This window comes from Lissotriton helveticus, chromosome 10 (assembly GCF_964261635.1).
Source record: "Lissotriton helveticus chromosome 10, aLisHel1.1, whole genome shotgun sequence".
NCBI classification, from domain to species: Eukaryota; Metazoa; Chordata; class Amphibia; order Caudata; family Salamandridae; genus Lissotriton; species Lissotriton helveticus.
The window spans coordinates 863252960-863271312 of NC_136071.1; the positions used below are offsets into that span (position 1 = coordinate 863252960).

An 18353-nucleotide genomic window follows, 5' to 3' on the forward strand; every position below is an offset into this window, starting at 1 on the left:
CCAGCCCTTAATGTGAGTTTAAAACCCACCGAGGTGTTTGTACCATTTTACACACTCACAGTGCGCCCTGTTTTCTATGAGCAGTGGTGAATGGATTCCAGTAGCTGCGTCTTTTTATTTATAACTGGGGGGCAGATTTACAAGCCCCTTGCGTCACTTTTGCATCATTTTTAACATGGGAAAAGTGACGTAAAGGTGGCACAAGGGGCTTGTAAATAGGCCCCTGGGTGTTTTTATATTGTTGTTTCACTTAGTCTATCCCAACAATCCAGTAGTACGTAGGCTGATTGATCCTTTACAGTGGGAAACCACTGGTAAATGAATCTGCAGTGTCTTCCGTCTGACATCATGAAAAGTTCGCCGAGAGAATGCCATTGTATACTACTTCAAATATATCAAGATTACTTTTTTTGTATACTGCCCATAACCACCATCCTCTAAAGGTATGCACTTCTAGGAAGTGATATTTTTATACCGCGCTTCATAACGCAATTCTACCATTTCTAATCACCAATTTTAATGTTACACGATTTAATGTCAATCAATTTGTTGACGTTGTTGGCTTTGCCAACCTGCTGGTTTTCAACAGCAAGTGTTCAGCTCATTTAGTTACCCTTGTAAGCAGAGGTCGAAGGGGGCAGGATCTTAGGGGAACAACACACCCATGCTTTTTTAAAGTTTTACATAAACGTTTCTCATAATTAAACATAAAAACATATATCCCTGTATGGCTAATGCTTACCATAAGGTGCTTCTGCTTCACCCAAGAACTCCCTTCTGCTAATGGCAGCATTTTGTTAAGGGTACTACTTATTTATACCAAGAACTACATAAAATATTCCAGTACCAGAATTTGCCATTGATATTGTCCATAAACAATTGGTTGCCTGTATGTGAAAAATTACCTCAAGTATTTCAGAGCCAAGCATTTCATCATGGTTTGCTTTCAATAACCTGCCCCCTCAGCCCCAAGATGCCATGGTTGCCTTCTCTATGGCAAAGAATTACCTCCAGTATGCCAGCACCAGCATTTTGCCACAGATGTCCCCTTATGTCAAGTATTATTTTCAGTATTTCAGAGTATGAATTTTGCCTTGAGTGTCCTCCCTTATGCCATGAATTTTCTGCAGTATGCCAGTGGTCGTATGCAGCAGTGGGGGTAGAGTCATATGCCCAGAATTATATTGAGTATTCCCCGGCCAGTGGCAGACTCACAATCATAAAACACACAACCAAATACTCTCTTACTCACGCACTGATACTCACTTCCTCTCACACTGACTCTCTTCCTTTTCACTCACTCTAACTCACACTATTGCACTTACCCATTCTCACTCATACTCACTCCCACTCCCACTCATTGTTACTCACACACAAACATACCCATACTCACTGGTTTTCACTATGGCTTATAGCCACACGTACACACTCTTCATTTTAATCTCTCAGACTCTGTGCCATGATGCAAATGTATTGCACCATTGATAGCCACACCCTTGGCTCACTCTCATGCCCTCTCACAATCTCCAGTCACTCAATCCTTTTAAGACACTCACACTTCTTCCCTCATAGATATTGATGCAATCTCTCAGATTCCCACTAACTTTCACTCTCAGTGACACTCAAACACACACACACACGGACACATACAAGCAAGCACTCTCACTCAATTACTCACAAACACACTCACGAACACATACAGACGTGCAAAGAGAAACAATATTTATTTCACTTACCCTGCTTCATGTTGGTAGAGGCTCCATTATAGCAGCAGAGCAGGACACTGGCTCTGCACGTCAGAACCAGCAAACCATGATTCTCAACAAGCAGCCAGACAGACCCTTGGTAGTATTATTTTAGCAAATATACTGTGTTGCCCGAGGCATCTGCTACATAGAATGGGCTGTGCCAGTTTGAGATAATGGTAGTTGAATTAGGCGTCTTACGTGAGCATACAAACATCCTCCTACAGAGTGCTCGGTTTTTAAACTGTCTGTAGCTAGATCGTGCCATAGCCAACTCAGCACGCCTCCTCCTCCTTTCATTAAGACCTCGAAACAAGGCTGAGAGGGCTGATCTGTGCACATTCAATTTTCATGAAAACAGGAAAGTCATGTTTTAATGGAAACTGCTCAGTTAAATCATTAGAGGAAGAGGCAAGGGTCAGCAGGTAGGTACCCCTCCAGAAGCAGGGCTGTGCCCTAAAGCTCCTGATCAGAAGCTATTACTGCTGGACTGGAAAGCCAAGGAAGCGGCAGGCAGTGAAAGAGGAAACAAACCTCCCTGCCAGGGGGCCTACTAACTGAACGAATTGTGAATGTAAACTGTTGATTATTTAATAAAAGTAAATACTGTGTGGGAGCCAGTATAGCTTTTAATTCATGGATCCACGTGAAACGTCATAGTGACAAATATATATTCTTTTTGAGAGGTGATGTAAGCTGTACCAGCTAAGCTCTGCCGGATGTCCTATTAGCAGGTATATCCAAGCATTCCTAATGCCAATAGATCTAGTTTATGAATTAAAGTAGCTTTTGTGTAATTGATGGGTGTAAAAACTCTATCATGCACACATTGTGTCACTAATCTTTGAACTCATGCATGCTTCCATCAATGCAATGTATCCTCCTTCCAATCACCTTTGGCATAATGCAATAAAGTACACACAAACCAAACAATATATGCAATATAAATTAAAAGAATAAAAGTAGAAAAAAGAACGTGTTGCCTTCTAAACATGGTGGGAATGCGTTGGCCATCTTGGAAGGATAAAACAATCATAAACTATGGATAACAACATTCTGTGATGATCCCCTGGTTTAGAGAAAGTGGCCACATGCACTACAAATGAAATGAGAAGCAAGCAAGCAACCCATGCACTGCCTAGAGAGCAGTTAAATCCTCTGAAGAAACATTAAACAAAAAAGAGGAGAAGCAAAGAAATGAAAGGTGAACAACAAAAGGAGACAAATTCAAAACAAAAGGACTTACCACACAGCCCTGATACTGAAGCACACTATCTTTCAGGTGAATGCACGCATGATGATCACACACGGGAAAAAAAAGACTATGGCTAATGCAGGCAGAAGCATTAACTCATGCAGTTATGGATGGAAGTAGAATGTAAATGGCTATCAGATAGGCTAAGCGCAGAATAGAGTGGACCCAAAGATCCTCTATTTCTCTATATGGTTACATATATATATATATATATATATATATGGATATATGTATATGTAATATGTGTAATATATATGGATATATGTATTGTGTAATGCTTTTTGCATTAGAAGATCATGGCAGACATCTAAGAAGAGATTCTAGCAGTAATTATTTCAATTAAAATGTTCTTCCACCATATTTTCTAAGTGGCAGTAGAACATATCAAAATTATTTCCTACAAATGTAATTTAGCACCTTGTATAACAGAATACCTAGTTGTAGGCTTTAATACAGATACATAACAATGTTCTCCGAAATGCCTGGTGATAGTAACGTATTCTTTTGGCAATCAATATGACAAGCCTGATATGTTTATCATAACTTTGCATGCTAACTAGATCAGACCTATGGCAACAGAAATATTTTAGAAGTGAACCAATCAGGTCTGCATTGAATCAATGGCTTCTCACCATAACCAAGTGAGACTCTCTGTACTGAGCATAAACTTTCCCTTAAAGCAACCATGAGGCATAAGTCAATAAATTACATAGTACACAAAACTACAGGTGGCAAAACAAAATACTATCTCTTCTAATAGGGCCTAACAAGGATTCTGACAATACACATTTTCTAGCCAGCATCAAAATGCTTGCCTAGAATGGTAATCTGTGAGATTTAATGTAACAAAATACCTATGTATATGCTTTAATGCAGATCTACTCTTAAATGCTTTTTGACTTTTACCTATGATTACCTATGATTTTCACAATAAGAATGTCAGGCTTATAGCTAGGTGTCTCCTCATTCCATTGGCCTTATTTTATTTACTATTTAATTTATTATACCGCTGGATTTTCCCGCTGCTGCTGTCCTGTGGTCCCTCCCCCCTGCAAGCCCCCGCTCCTGCCTCCCAGCATCTCGTCCTGCTCCCCCTCTCCTACTTAATGGCAGCGCGAGTAAGACCATGACCTCTGGTCTTGGTCAGCCCTCTCCCCGGCAGCTCCGCAGCACCGACGCCACACCGCAGTGTTGAGTCCCACTCCAGTGAGGGTTCAGACCTGCAGCCTCATTCCTGCCTACCTCATCTGTGCCCACCTGGTGGCCCCTTCTTGCCCTAATTTTATTTTCACTGCCTTTATTTTAATTTGAACTGCCCCGCTAGGTGTCGCCTCATTCCATTAGCCTTATTTTATGTACTATTTAATTTAATATACATCCGTTTTGTTGTGCCGCTGCTGCCCTGCGGGCACCTCCCCCCTGCACAGCCCCTGTTCCCACCCCCCAACACAGAGCACCCCCAGTTCCAGATTCAAACCAGCCCCAGCACCATGATGCACAGGACCCTCGTCTACAGACCCCCCCAGGCATCGTGCCTCTCCGTCACCATCATTGCCGACCTCGTCGCAACCCACGCCATTGCCTCCATGGACTACATCCTCATCGGAGACCTGAACATCCACCTCGACAACCGCAGCAACCCTGACTCCACCACCCTCCTTGACAACCTCTCTAACTTCAGACTGAAGCAGCTTGTCACCACCCCCACCCACAGAGCTGGGCACACCCTCAAACCCATCTTCACAGGAGGGACAAACATTCACTTCAGCCACACCATTCAGCTCTTCTTGACTGACCACCACTGTGTACACTTCACCTTCAACACCACCTCTGCACCCAAACACTCCCGTACCCGCCACAAAGGAACTGGAGTAAGATCACAGAGGAATATCTCAAAACCACCCTTCTCCTCAACCCCCCCACCACCACAACTGACACCAATTCCGCAGCCAAAGAACTACACTGCTGGATAGCCAGCTGCGCTGACAAGCTCGCACCCCTCTGCCAACTTGTCAAACAATGCCCCCTGAAGGCCGCCTAGTTCACCACCAAGCTCCAAGAAGACAGGCGCTCCTGCAGATTCCTCGAGAAAGTCTGGAAAACCACCAAAGACCAGAGCAACTATAGGAACACCATGAATGAATACCTCCAGCGCATAAGAGCTACCGAGCGGACATTTATAAAGAACAAAATCCACACCAACGGAAGTAACGCAAAAAAACTCTTCAACGTCATACAGCAGTTCACCAAACCCCCCAGCAAAGCCAAGGACTTTACACCATCTCAGGACCGCTGCAACAAGCTCAGGTCCTACTTCCAACTGAAAATCAAGGCCCTCTACGACAACTTTAGCGAACAGACTCCGTACACCACCCCCCTCTCCACCACTGACAAACTAGCTGACCATCAACACTTGGAAACCTGCCACCACTGAAGACACCACCACGACCATGAAGAACACCCACTCAGGGACTCCTGCCCACCACACATATGCCACAGAGCCATGGCAGTAATAGCACCAGAACTAGGCCAGACAATCAACATCTCCCTCGAATCCGACATCTTCCCCAATGATTGGAAGCAGGCAGAGGTCAAGCCCCTCTTCAAGAAACCCTCGGCCACCCCGACAGACCTGAAAAACTACCGACCCATCTCTCTCCTTCTCTTCGCAGCCAAAGTCACCGAGAGGCTCATCAACCTCCAGCTGACCACCTTCATTGAAGAGAACACCATCCTCAACTCCTCACAGTCTGGATCTTGCAGCAACCAAAGTACCGAGACCGCCCTCCTTGCCGCCACCGATGACATCCACATGTTACTCGACCAAGGCCACACCACGGCCCTCATCCTACTAGACCTCTCCGCAGCCTTTGACACTGTCTCACACTGCACTCTCACACCCAGACTCCACGACACTGGTATACATGAACCGCACTTGACTGTATTTGCTCCTTTTTCTCTGGCAGAACCCAAATGATTAGACTCCCTCCCTTCCTCTCTAAACCTACAGAGATCAACTGTGGCTCCTCACTCAGCCCCATGCTCTTTAACATCTACATAGCCCCCCTTGCCGCTATCGTCAGACAGCATGGGCTCAGCATAGTATCTTATGCCAACAATACCCAGCTCATCCTCTCTCATGAAGAACCCCAAAGACACCAGACTCAGCTTCAAATAAGGAATGAAAGACATCGCAGCCTGGATGAGCAACAGCTGCCTAAATCTGAACTTGGAGAAGACAGAAGTCCTCGTCCTTCGACCCTTCCCCTCTGTGTGGGACAGCTCCTGGGGGCCCCCTACCCCCGGAAACCCACCCACCCTGACTGACCTCACCCGGAACTTCATCATCATTCTAGACTCCTCCCTCACCCTGAGCCGCCAGATCAACACTGTTGCCTCCGCCTGCTTTAACACCCTCCGCATCCTCCGCAAGACCTTCAAGTTGATCTCCCCGAATGCAGAAAGACCGTCACCCATGCACTCATAACCAGCAGACTAGACTACGGTAACGCCCTCTATGCAGGAATAAACAAGACCCTGCTACACAAGCTCCATACCATCCAGAACACCGCAGCCAGACTTGTCCTCGGAACCCCCAACACGAGCACATGACCCAGCAGCTACAAGACCTCCACTGGCTCCCCGTCAAGAAGAGAGTAACCTTCAAGCTACTCACCCACGCCTACAAATCCCTCCACAACATCGGTCCCAAATACCTCAACGAAAGAGTCTCCTTCCATGTACCCAAAAGGAACCTCTGCTGAGCCGACCTCACTATGGCAGAGACCCCACACATCTGCTGAATCAGAGCAGGTGGGAGAGCCTTCTCCTACATCATGGCAAAGTCCTGGAACAAGCTCCCAGTCAACATCAGACACTCCCCCACTCTGTACACCTTCAGGAAGAGCCTCAAGACTTGGCACTTCGACTGATCCGGAGCTGCCCCACCCAAGTGCCTTGAGACCCTCGTGGGTGAGTAGCACTCTTTACAAACAATGATTGATTGATTTATTGTAACTTTTCATTATAAACAATCAAGCCTTTTAACATCGTCAATGGCTTGTCAGCATAAGCAACTATGACTCACTGTGCTAGTTTATAAGACTTCCTGTGAGGCAACCTTCAGGTATACCGTAATAATATTACAAATATGTACAAAATACCAGTATTACTGGTGGAACTTTCCTCGCAGACTCAAGGCCGCTGGGACTACAACATCTATAATCCTTTGCCCCACAGAGGTGCAGGGGCCATTTGGGGAAACACTATTTAGAGCGGACTGACCTTCCACAAGCAGGATACTTTCCGATCTTTCCTGGCAGACTTTAAGCCTGCTTGGACAACAACATCTCTAATCCTTTGCCCCAGAGAGGAGGAGGGCCACAGGAGGAAGCACTATATAGCAAGCCCTGCCCTCCCTAAAGTGGGATGCTTGTAGGACATGCCTGCACAAGGCCCAGGTCAGGACCAGACCAAGCGTGGACCCATTTGCATCCATCCACGGCCGGATGTGGCTGGGCTGGGCCAACCATATTTGTTTACATCTTGCGGAAGTGCGCTCTAGGTAATACCTGCGGTCTGATCCATGCCGGATCTTATCGCGATCCGTATGAACCATTGAGCGGGTGCCAGGTGCTCATAGTTTGTAATCAGAGGCGGGCCTATAGCCTGTTCTTAAACAACGGGAAAACGCGAGATTAGGTTGCCTGAAACCCGCCGACCGTTCGTGAGGACCTGACGTGAGGAGAGCCTTTACTTCTGCAATATATTTGAGGTGAGATGGGCGCGCCACTTGCTGGTGAATAACCAAACGAGTAGCTATCTATGCTACCAGCAGATCTTTGTTGGGCTACTGTAGGGATATTAAATCTCTTGGCATGTGGAGAGGCACCACCTTGTTTATAATAGAATATAGTCAGTGTATCCCGTTAGTGAGTTATCCCGAAACGGAGATTACTTGATTATAATTTCTGTGCCTCTTACTTATCGCTTGAAAACTTGTCGTGTCGCATGATTTTTACCGATGTTCGCTTTTTGTATCCTCTGCAGAAAATGAAGCTCCTTCAGCCGTTTGTGTAAAAGTTTTATGAACTCTCCCAATCGTGGGCCTGAATATGTGATCTTTGTTGTACATTTTACGGTATGTGCAATTTGGGAATTCTATTGAGCACTTTGCCTAGAAGTTTCCAGTAAACCAGCTGTTTTCTAGCATTCCACCTCCGTAAAGTAACATCTAGAATTAGGTTTACTCTCAGCCGGTTCTAACTTTTATCAATGTGTAAATCATCTTTTTATTAAAAAAATAAATAAATAAATAATCTCTTCCTTATGGTGAACGAGGAATCATTATGTAGTATTCTTCTATTTGTTATATTTTTTGTCTAGATATACGTGCACGGGATCTCTTGAAGTACAAAACTACCATCCTTGTGAAAAAGACCCCTTAAAAACCACGGAGGAATAAACTTCTTTAACTGGTAAGCTTCTGACCAAAACGCCGTCAGGGGCGGCTCTTTGTGTGAGCCTTACTCTAAATAGCTATAACCTTCGTGGTGATTATCTTTGGAGAGTTTTTTCTTCTAATTTGGTTTTCTTTGGAAACAGGTTCTGAACGGATTTGCGTGGGCTCAACGTTATCTTTGTGGATCTGTGACGAACTGACAGCGCCCTCTTTTGCAGGGGCGTAGGAGACACTAAAATTCTGGGGGGGACAGGGACAACCTTGGGGGCTTCCCAGTGACCCTATACAAATCACCGCCTGTTAAACAAATACAATCGCATACTTTCGAAGTGAAATATTGGGAAAAGCAGGCATGTTGTCACAGTCTGCATGTATGCTTGTTTGTTATTTCATATAGTAATCAGACTAAATGTTAAAAAAACATGTATATGAATCTTGCATCTTCATGCACCAAGCAAACAAAGGTTGCAGACTTAGGGTGGGGGCGTTGCGTTTGCAAGTGCATTATGGTTTGAAAAATACCTGCTGCTGCATTCCTGGGGGCAGATTTACAAGCCCCTTGCGCCTCATTTATGCCGCCGTTGCGTCACTTTTGTGACGCAGCGGCGGCGCAAATCCTGCTCCATGGTGCGGGGGTTCTTACAACGTGACGCATCTGGGAGATGCGTCACGTTGTAATGCCCTGTGCCACATGTAGGCATTACTGTGCGGGGGGGGGGGGCGTTCCGGCGCAGGAATGCCTCCTAAAAGTGGCTGAGTGAAATCTACAAGATTTCACTCAGTCACTTTTAGGCCCATGCTGCGTCAAAACCCTGCGCCTGCCTGAAGCAGGTGTAAGGATTGACGCAGCATTAACTAGAGCCAGCAATAACCAGAGCATTGCTGGAGCTGCGTCGCGCTTGCTACGCAACTCCATCAATGCGTCACTTTTACGGCAGAGATGCGTCACGCATCTCTCCCGTTTATGCCCCATGGTGCGCCGCATTGTAAATGCGGCGCATTTATAATGGCGGAGCTGTGGCGCACAATAACTGGCGCATCCCTGCTGATTTGCAGGGATGCGCCAGTTATTGTAAATATGCCCCCTGGTCTCCAGCAATTTTCAGGCAACGATAAAAATGTGAAGATAACTTCGGTGATTAACGTTCTTTATTGAGAGAGATCGGAGGTTTGTAGTGGAAGTATTGACTCATGGTAAGGTAGCCACAGTGGGGTAACATGCCTGCAGCAAAGAACGTGTACCACGCAGATCTCAAAATGCATATCGTGTAAATAGGTCAGTGAGTTACTGCTTTTTTCTGAGAGATTCTTTTGGTATTTGCAGTTTATAAGTTAAAATCCTAACATAGAACAGTGAGCTATTAACCATCATCAAAGAACTGCATGAAAACTTCAAGGTATGGATTAGAACGTTATGATTTTTCCCCAGTCTTTCCTTATCCTAATGTTGGAAAATGGCTTCATTAGGATAGAAATCAATTCTGATTATTAAAGAGAACCCCACAACCATGGTGTTATGTTTTAAATCCTGAGTTTGTGCTTCTTTAGTGTTGCAAAGCCATCCTGTGCCCTGGGCACTCTCCAGTGTTTTGCTGACTGGTACTTGTGGTACCTGACTCCGACTGACCCTGGCCTCTGCCTGAACAGGGCCAGTGCTATTCTGAAAGAGACACTTAAAGATACTGTGAAAACACCTACATACACTAGGGTGCACTATGGGTCAGGGTACCCCTATGATTGACATGACCTCTCCTGTAAGGCCCTAGTACATAATAGGGCAGGGGGATTAGAACTACCTTTAAGTCCCTAGAATATAATAGGGCATGGCAGTTTAGAGGCCAGCAGCCCTTTCTGCATTTGCATGTGTGCACTGCTGAAGCCTGAGGTCAGTTTAAAAGTAGCCCTGTGTTGTAGGACTACTTTTAAAATGCAAATTGTGCCCAAACTCGACTTTTGGGTTTGGGGAACTTATAAATTGATCAACTACAATGCTGGGGCAAAATTAAGTTAAGTGGAAAAATGTTTTCCACTTAACTATGGCTGTAACATATTTGACACATAATACATCATCTGCTGTATAATCTAACAATTTTGTAGCTCAAACGGATACAAAATTACTGAAAGAAATGTGATTTATGTTACTGTGAAGTGTAGGGCCCTTTGCAAAGGTTGCCTGGTCACCATTCCCAATGCTACATTTGTATGTTACACATGTACTAATGAGGCAAAAGCTTTGCAGAGGCTGTTAGTATGTATAAGTATGTCAAAATAATAAAGTATCATAAAATGCACTGCATTACGCTGCAGCCTTTTTATTGTTGCATCATTTAGTCAACACTGCAACATAATTTTGGCCTCCATTGCTGCATAACTCCAGTGGTCCGAAAGCAGGCTGCAAGTGTTTGTGCATGAAGCAGAGACCATGAATTGCAAACTTAGGGGCTGATTACGATGGCAGGTGGACTTATTTATTTATTATTACATTTCTTAAGCGCTCAGCTACCCGTAGGTTTCCCGGCGCTGGGAGTATAAAACAGTATACCAAATGAGGAGTGGGTCAAATCAGCGGTCTTACATATTGAAAAGCCAGGTCTTGATTCCCCTACGGAAGGTAAGGAAGCACATTTCAGAACGCAGAGGGGGGGGTAAAGAGTTCCAAAGAGAGGGAGCCAGCAGAGAAAATGAGCGGCCGCCCATTTTTGCTCTTTTGATGCGTGGTATCCTGAATTTATTCTGGGTGGTAGACCTAAGTGTGCGCGGTGGAAGATATTGCTGCACCAGAGTAGATAAGTAAAAAGGAGCTTTTCCGGTCATGATTTTATGCATGAAACATAGTGCCTTAAATTTGACCCTGCTCTCGATCCGCAGCCAGTGTAGGTTACGCATGTGGGAGGAGGCTGAGGTTCTGGCGGGTAGATTACAAATAAGACGGACAGCCATATTTTGTACTACCTGGTACTTCTTAGTGACCTCCTTGCAAGCACCCAGAAGTAAGATGTTACCATAGTCCAGGCGTGAGATGACAAGAGCCTGGACTACAGATTTCAGGGTGTCAGCAGGCAGCATCCACGAGATTTTCCTAAGCCACCTGATGATGGTGGTACAGGTGGCAGAGACTTTCACGACGTGCTGCCTGAAGGACAATTGGTTGTCCAGGAGGACCCCAAGGTTACGGGCAGAAGGAGTTGGAGTGGGAAGAGGGCCCATCTCCGGCGGCCAATGTTGTGGGCCCCAGAGCGAGATGTCAGAGCCAAACAGAAGCAGTTCTGTTTTCTCCCCGTTTAGTTTTAATTTGTGCTCCAACATCCATGCCGAAATCTGTTTGAGTCCAGCTTGAAGAGAGGAGAAAGGGAGGTGCTTGTTGGTGGAGAGAGAGTAGATGACTTGAGTGTCATCAGCATAGGAATAAATAGAGAGACCTGCCTGTTCCGCCAAAAAAGCAAGAGGTCTCACATATAAATTAAAAAAAAGAGGACTGAGAATAGAACCTTGTGGGACACCATGATTAGAGGGAAAAGTTGATGAGACAGAAGTAGAGGAAAAGACTTGAAACGTGCGATTAGATAAAAAGTTAGAGATCCAGGCCAGGGCAGCACCATCGACACCCACCTCTCTCAGGGTGGACAACAAGATGGAATGGGAGACGGTGTCAAATGCGGCACTCAAATCAAGCAAAATGAGTGCCACAGTCTCCCCGTTGTCCACTTTTTGCCTGATGGATTCTGACACACCAAGGAGAGTGGTTTCAGTCGAGAAGCCAGCCCTGAACCCGGATTGAGAACCATGAAGAAAGTTAGAGGTTTCCACGTGAAAATTAAGCAGAGAGTTAACATGTTTCTCCAAGATTTTAGAGAAACATGAAAGTAACGAAATAGGGTGAAAATTAGATGGGTTGTTAGAATCTAAGTTGGCCTTTTTTAATAATGGGACCACCATAGCGTGCTTCCATTCGTTGGGCACGATAGCTTCAGAAAGGGAGGCATTCAAGACCTTCAAAATAATGAGTAGGGTGGGGTCCAAATAACTCAGGATTTGAGGAGGCATAGGGTCAAGAGGAGACCCAGATTTTATGTCCTGTAAATACTTTTTTAGAAGCGAAGGGGAAATGGGATCCCAGGCAAGGAGTTGGGGAGGCGAGGAAGTAAGACAAAAGGAGGTGACAAGTGGGGGAGTACATGCAGGTAAAACAAAATGAGTGGACACAACAGGAGAAGAGTTAAAAGTGTCATAAATCTTCTCGATCTTTTCGACAAAGAAATTGGCCAGAGCTTCACACTGGGGGGTGTCAAGAATGGGGGGCCTTGGGTACAGTAGATGCACCTGACAGCTCCTTCACGATTTTGAACAGGGCCTTAGGTCTATTCTGTGCCGTAAGGAGCGTGGTGTTCGCAAAGGAAGCTCTAGCACTATCACATGACGTGTGGTAGGTTTTAAGAGCAGCCTTATATTCTGCTTTCTGACCAGCATCATAATTGGAGCGCCATATGCGTTCCAATTTTTTGCATTTAGATTTTTCTAGGCGAAGGGCGTCAGTAAACCAGGGAGCAGGTGGGTGAAGGATATGCAATTTGTTTTTTTGCATTGGGAGACAGGAATCCAAAGCGTTAGTCAACCAACGTTTAACAGAAGGTAGCTCCTTGGTAGACAAGTTATTGGACAATGGAGGCATGGAATTAGTAAGACACAGATTAAGTTTGTCTGTATCTAAGCGTTTCCAATTCCTACTGGCTTTGTGGGGGTGAGTGGGCATGGAAGGGTTAGAGGAAACTATTTCAATAGAAAAATTTACAATAAAATGGTCCGACCAGGGGACCTGCAATGAAGATTGATACGAGATGGTCGAAAGGTTAGAAATAATAGGGTCTAAAAGGTTGCCAGCCTTATGAGTGGGGTCAGAATTGTGGAGATGGAGATCTAAGGCTGCCAGATCCTGTAAAAGACGTGTGGAAATGGCACACGAAGCAGAGTTAAAATGGATGTTGAGATCCCCAATAACCATAAAATTAATGGATTGTGCAAGGAGTGGGGCAATAAGATCCGGGAGGGAGGAAGCCCAGTTACTCGCAGCACCAGGGGGACGATAAATCAGCGTGCCGGTTAGAGTGAAGTGTGGAGTAAGTAATAACTTAAAAAAACCAGCTTCGCAATTAGGGAACTCAAGGTCTTCCCATTTACAGGAGAATTCTCTCCTGAAAATGATGGCAATTCCCCCGCCCTCTTTAAGAGGCCGGTTTCGCCCAACGTAGGTGTAGTCATTGGGGAGAGCCATGGCGATGTCAGGGCCAGAGCTGTCATTTAACCATGTTTCAGTTAGAAACATGGCAGCTGGGCTAACTGTCTGTAGAAGATCGAAAATGTCTCTCTTGTGTTTTGCGAGAGAACGACAGTTAATACTAATAAATTTCAAGGGGGGACCGGGATTGGGTAATTTAGAAGGGAGAGAACAGCGCCGGGGAGCAGGGTTCCAAAAGGTAGAAGACGTAGAGTCTATCCGAGAAGTAAAAGATTCCAATGAAAGATTGCAGGAAGGACATGAAGTTGGAGCATTGTGACAGTTAATCACAAAGTTCGAGGAACAAGGGGGTCCCCGCAACCGCAATAAAGCAGTACGGGAATATGTGACACAGTTTGGGGCATCGGGACTAAGCCCTGGGCCCGTGCTGGCGCGGACGGGCGCAGACGGGCTTGACTTGTGCGCGACTTCGGCGCGAAGTCGGCGCTCCCGCTGCGCTCGTCCGCTGCGCTTCCTCCATGCCCCCATTAAGTACTAGGGGTGAGGGACCACTAGACCGCTCACCTGCAAGGACTAGCGCAGGGTGGAAGTGGTGTCAACCTCCAGGAAGTGCGCACCTCGGACTGGTCCTCCGCAACAAACGGCACAAGCCGGGGCGGAACGGGACCACGAGGGCAATCAAGTGCAGGAAATGCGAGTGTTACATACAAGAGGTAGGAATGAACATTTAAAAATCAGTCCGGCGCGCTTTTAAAATCAGCCGCGGACCTTGAGAATGGATGTGCAAATAGGCAAAGTTATTAAAACTTCATCATACGTGCTCTTAAAATCAGCGAAGGTACAATCTTTAAACAATATGGCAATACAGCGTCCAACACACACACCGCCACCTGTACACTGTATTAGTTACTGGGGCTGGGAGCGTAGGCGCCGGTTTAAGTAGTAGAGCGGGCTCGGCACCACTAGACCGCTCACCTGCAAGGACTAGCGCAGGGCGGAAGTGGTGTCAACCTCCAGGAAGTGCGCACCTCGGACTGGTCCTCCGCAACAAACGGCACAAGCCGGGGCGGAACGGGACCACGAGGGCAATCAAGTGCAGGAAATGCGAGTGTTACATACAAGAGGTAGGAATGAACATTTAAAAATAATCAGTCCGGCGCGCTTTTAAAATCAGCCGCGGACCTTGAGAATGGATGTGCAAATAGGCAAAGTTATTAAAAGACTTCAGTCCGTCCGCTATTGAATCGGGGAATGGGACTGCTGGCCTCCAAGGTGGCGGCTCCACGATAGGCATTACAATGCGACCGCCACTATGATGTGCGCAGTGCCTATCTTTTACATTGCAGCAGGTGTTGCTGGCTGCATCATATGCCGCAATGTAAAAACTGACATGTTACATATATCACTGCACTACGTGGCAGGCACAATGCGGTGCCTGCCACATGGTGCAGTGATATGTAGGGGGGCTTCTTAGATGCCCCCCAGGTCCCATGTCTGGGGCTGGGGGGAAAGGGGCCTGCTGCAGGCCTCCAATGTCCCTTTCCGCCAATTTTTCCATGACGGGTGAACCACCATGGATAGGCTGGTGGGTAAGGGGTATCGTAATCCCTACTGTAGTGCCTGGTAGGCACCACCAGCTTTGTAGAAACCACAAGCCCCTCCGCCGCACTGGCGGGCTCAAGGAGCCAGTCGAGTGCGTGGCGGTTGGTCTTTCCGACCGCCAGGGAACCACCCGCCATTGTAATATGGTTGGTGGTGATGCAGTCACCGATGGCGGTGAGACCACCACTGACTGGATGACGTGGCGGTCCCACCTCCATTATAATCACCCCCTAAGTTTGGTGTGCATGCAAATACTACATTGCCAACCCCTGGAAGGTTGCACTACTACTGCTGAAAAAGGCCAATGGAGGTACCAATGGGTGCGGTGGACTGGCCTCAAGGATCTTGTGACCTCAGTGTCACTGTCGATCTAGGGTGTGCTTCTTCGTATGCCTGCTCGCAAGACTGGAGGTGAACTGCAGTATGGATTGTGGTGGACAGGCCTTCAAGGTTAACTCACACTTGCCACCCTTAGGGTCCACCTGCCAGTGCTAAGACATGAGGGCTTCCAAGGTCTATCGGGCCTTCTAAGGTGTAGCATCGGAATGAGCTCTGTCAGGAGTGTGGTCTGGTGGACTGGTCATTAAGGCTGAAAATGGTGCTCCAGTTGAGAATTCAGAAGCTCTGGCCAGAGTGCCACATCCTCTCCCACACTGAACACCATACTGCCCCACTGAGAGAAACGTGCACTGCCCTAAGCTACAACTCAATTGTGCTGCGACTAAATTCAAATTATGCACTAGACAACAGTAAAATGCTGCCTGAAAAAAATGAATAACACCCTAGAAAAAGCAAACACTCATAAGGAATGCAAGAATAAGCAAATCATGTGAAATGTATTCAGGAGCAACATGGTTACCTTAACAGTTTAAAACTCATTATTCAGAAGCCAGTAAGTGATTTTGCCTGAAAAATTCAGGACATGGCTACAGGTCCAGGAAGGGGCCTGTTTCAATGTCCATTTGTTATATCCTTTGAAAATGTAAGCAGTTTGGTTTAAAAAAGACCACATCCCCTGACACAGAGCCGCAGTACACATTTTATAAGCTAAAATAATTAAAACAGTTGAAAATGATCATATTAAACATTTCCACTCAATCCATTAACCAGGTATTTCAGTCCCTTTAGGAATGGTTCCCCACCCTGGGAAAACAATGTTGTTCAAAGAAAGAAGAAAGAAAGAAAGTAGCACTTTCACTGGCAAACTCTGTAAAGTAGCCCTAATGTGTGTGGCTGAAATAACAATCTGGCCTGTCTGCTGACCACTCTGTATTGCTTTATTTCGGTATTTCAAAAGGAGAGGCAAGAGAGATTACCTAAGAGCTCTTGAAATCAGAACTTAAGGAGAAGCGAGACAGAAAGAGATGGAGGAATAAAGAGACAGAGGGGAGGAGGGCAGCTGCCAGAGGCAGGACAGGAGAAGTTGACACTGTGCTTGCCTTCTCCCAGCTTATGAAGGAAAAGAGACAGAGTTTTTTTCCCCTTCTCGGCCCTCCCAGAACGCTGAGTCTTCCTGCAGCATAACAAAGGGCAGAGGGCAAGTGGCCTCTTTGACTTGCAGGCAGGTCAAGTACAGGGCCATTAGGTAGCGCTTTTGCGCGCTAATGGCCCTGCGAATGACAGAAGGCAGAGGGAAAATTCTTTTGTTCCCTCGGCCCCCCACCCTTGTCCCCCCCACTCCAAAATCTGGGGGGGATATGTCCCCCGCGTCCCCCACACTTCCTACGCCCATGCTCTTTTGGATCAGTATACCAGGGGCTTAGGTTAAATAAAGATCTTTTAAGTCCAATCATGCGCTGCCGGTCTAGTAGCTGGCAGCACGGCCCCCTAAGAGAATGGTCGTATCCCCCCTAGAGAAAATAAATAAATAAGATTAGAAAACTGTCACTATGAAATAGGACTCAATCTCTTTGAGGATTGCCACTTGACCACTAGAGAATACATTTGGAGAGTGTTGGTGTCTTGGAGGAGCGTTATGAACGCGAGGTTTGATAATTCTCGCATCTGGGGATTCCTGTGTGTGTTTTTGAATTGTGTTTCTTCTTTTATTCATTATATCATTATTCGCTCTGCTATGTTGGATCTCACCATGCTTGGGGCGAGGTCTTGAGGCAAAATGTTAAATACTGAACTGTACATCTATTTTAATGAAATATGCACTAACGATACTTGAAACTGTAGACCTCATGAAAAGCCTTAGACCTTACTATAGATTCTTTGTATATTTGAGCATAAATTTGTAAATTAATAAACCAGATATTAGATTGTTTAATCTAAATTAAGTCTTTCTCTATAACAGATTTGTCACTGGTGTATCATCCTTGAGCTGTGTTTTCCCCCCTCCCTCGGCGTGAAAGCCCTGACGAAGGTGCGCCCGTAGATCTGGGCCTGGCACCGAAACGCGCGTTGGCGTTACCTGATTCTGGGATCCTGTATTATCAATCTGGAGTCTCTGCTATGAAGTCTCCGCTGGATCCCATCCTTGTCACTCGGGGGATTATGTTGAGGAATTTGTATTGAGTGTGGTACATGTGTGGATGTATGTGCGTGATTGATATGATAAATTAGTGTATGGTTGTTGAGAGGTTGATTTGGGGAAATTATGTTTTATTATGTGTATTTATTGATGTAATTTTCTATCTATTTATTGAGATGTTATGTTGTCTGATGGTTTGAATAACTAGTACATCAACAAAATATGAAGAAAAGAAAATAAAGATGTTGTATACTTATACGTGAGACTTATTCTACCCAGTGACTCATCTGTTGCCCCCTTTGGTGAGCTTCTTGTTATGCATAGAAATTAGTGGACTCCTTATGAGCCATTGCTGAATTTATGTGGGTGGACTTTTTTTCCTAACTATTGTGTTACTTTCCCCTGACGTCTGCCCGTATTCGTTGCAGGGGGCCCCCTTTTGTATTGACCCAACCATATTAGCCCCATTCCTGCTTCTCTGTTTCTGTGGACCTTGTAGACTCTGTAAGGCACCCTCACCAGGGGTAAGAGGAAATCTGCCATGCATTCAGTTTCCTGTAAAGATCAACATCTACCAGTAT

At 45.8% G+C, this 18353-nt stretch overlaps 1 long non-coding RNA gene across 1 annotated transcript; it reads left to right on the forward strand.

The window, feature by feature from the left end:
* Positions 1-7713: 7713 nt before the first annotated feature.
* On the forward strand, positions 7714-18011 carry LOC144785525 (uncharacterized). Its single transcript, XR_013601941.1, has 4 exons — positions 7714-7774; positions 8050-8140; positions 8386-8477; positions 17596-18011. It is a non-coding gene; the product is annotated as an uncharacterized LOC144785525 (long non-coding RNA).
* The last annotated feature ends 342 nt before the right edge of the window (positions 18012-18353 follow it).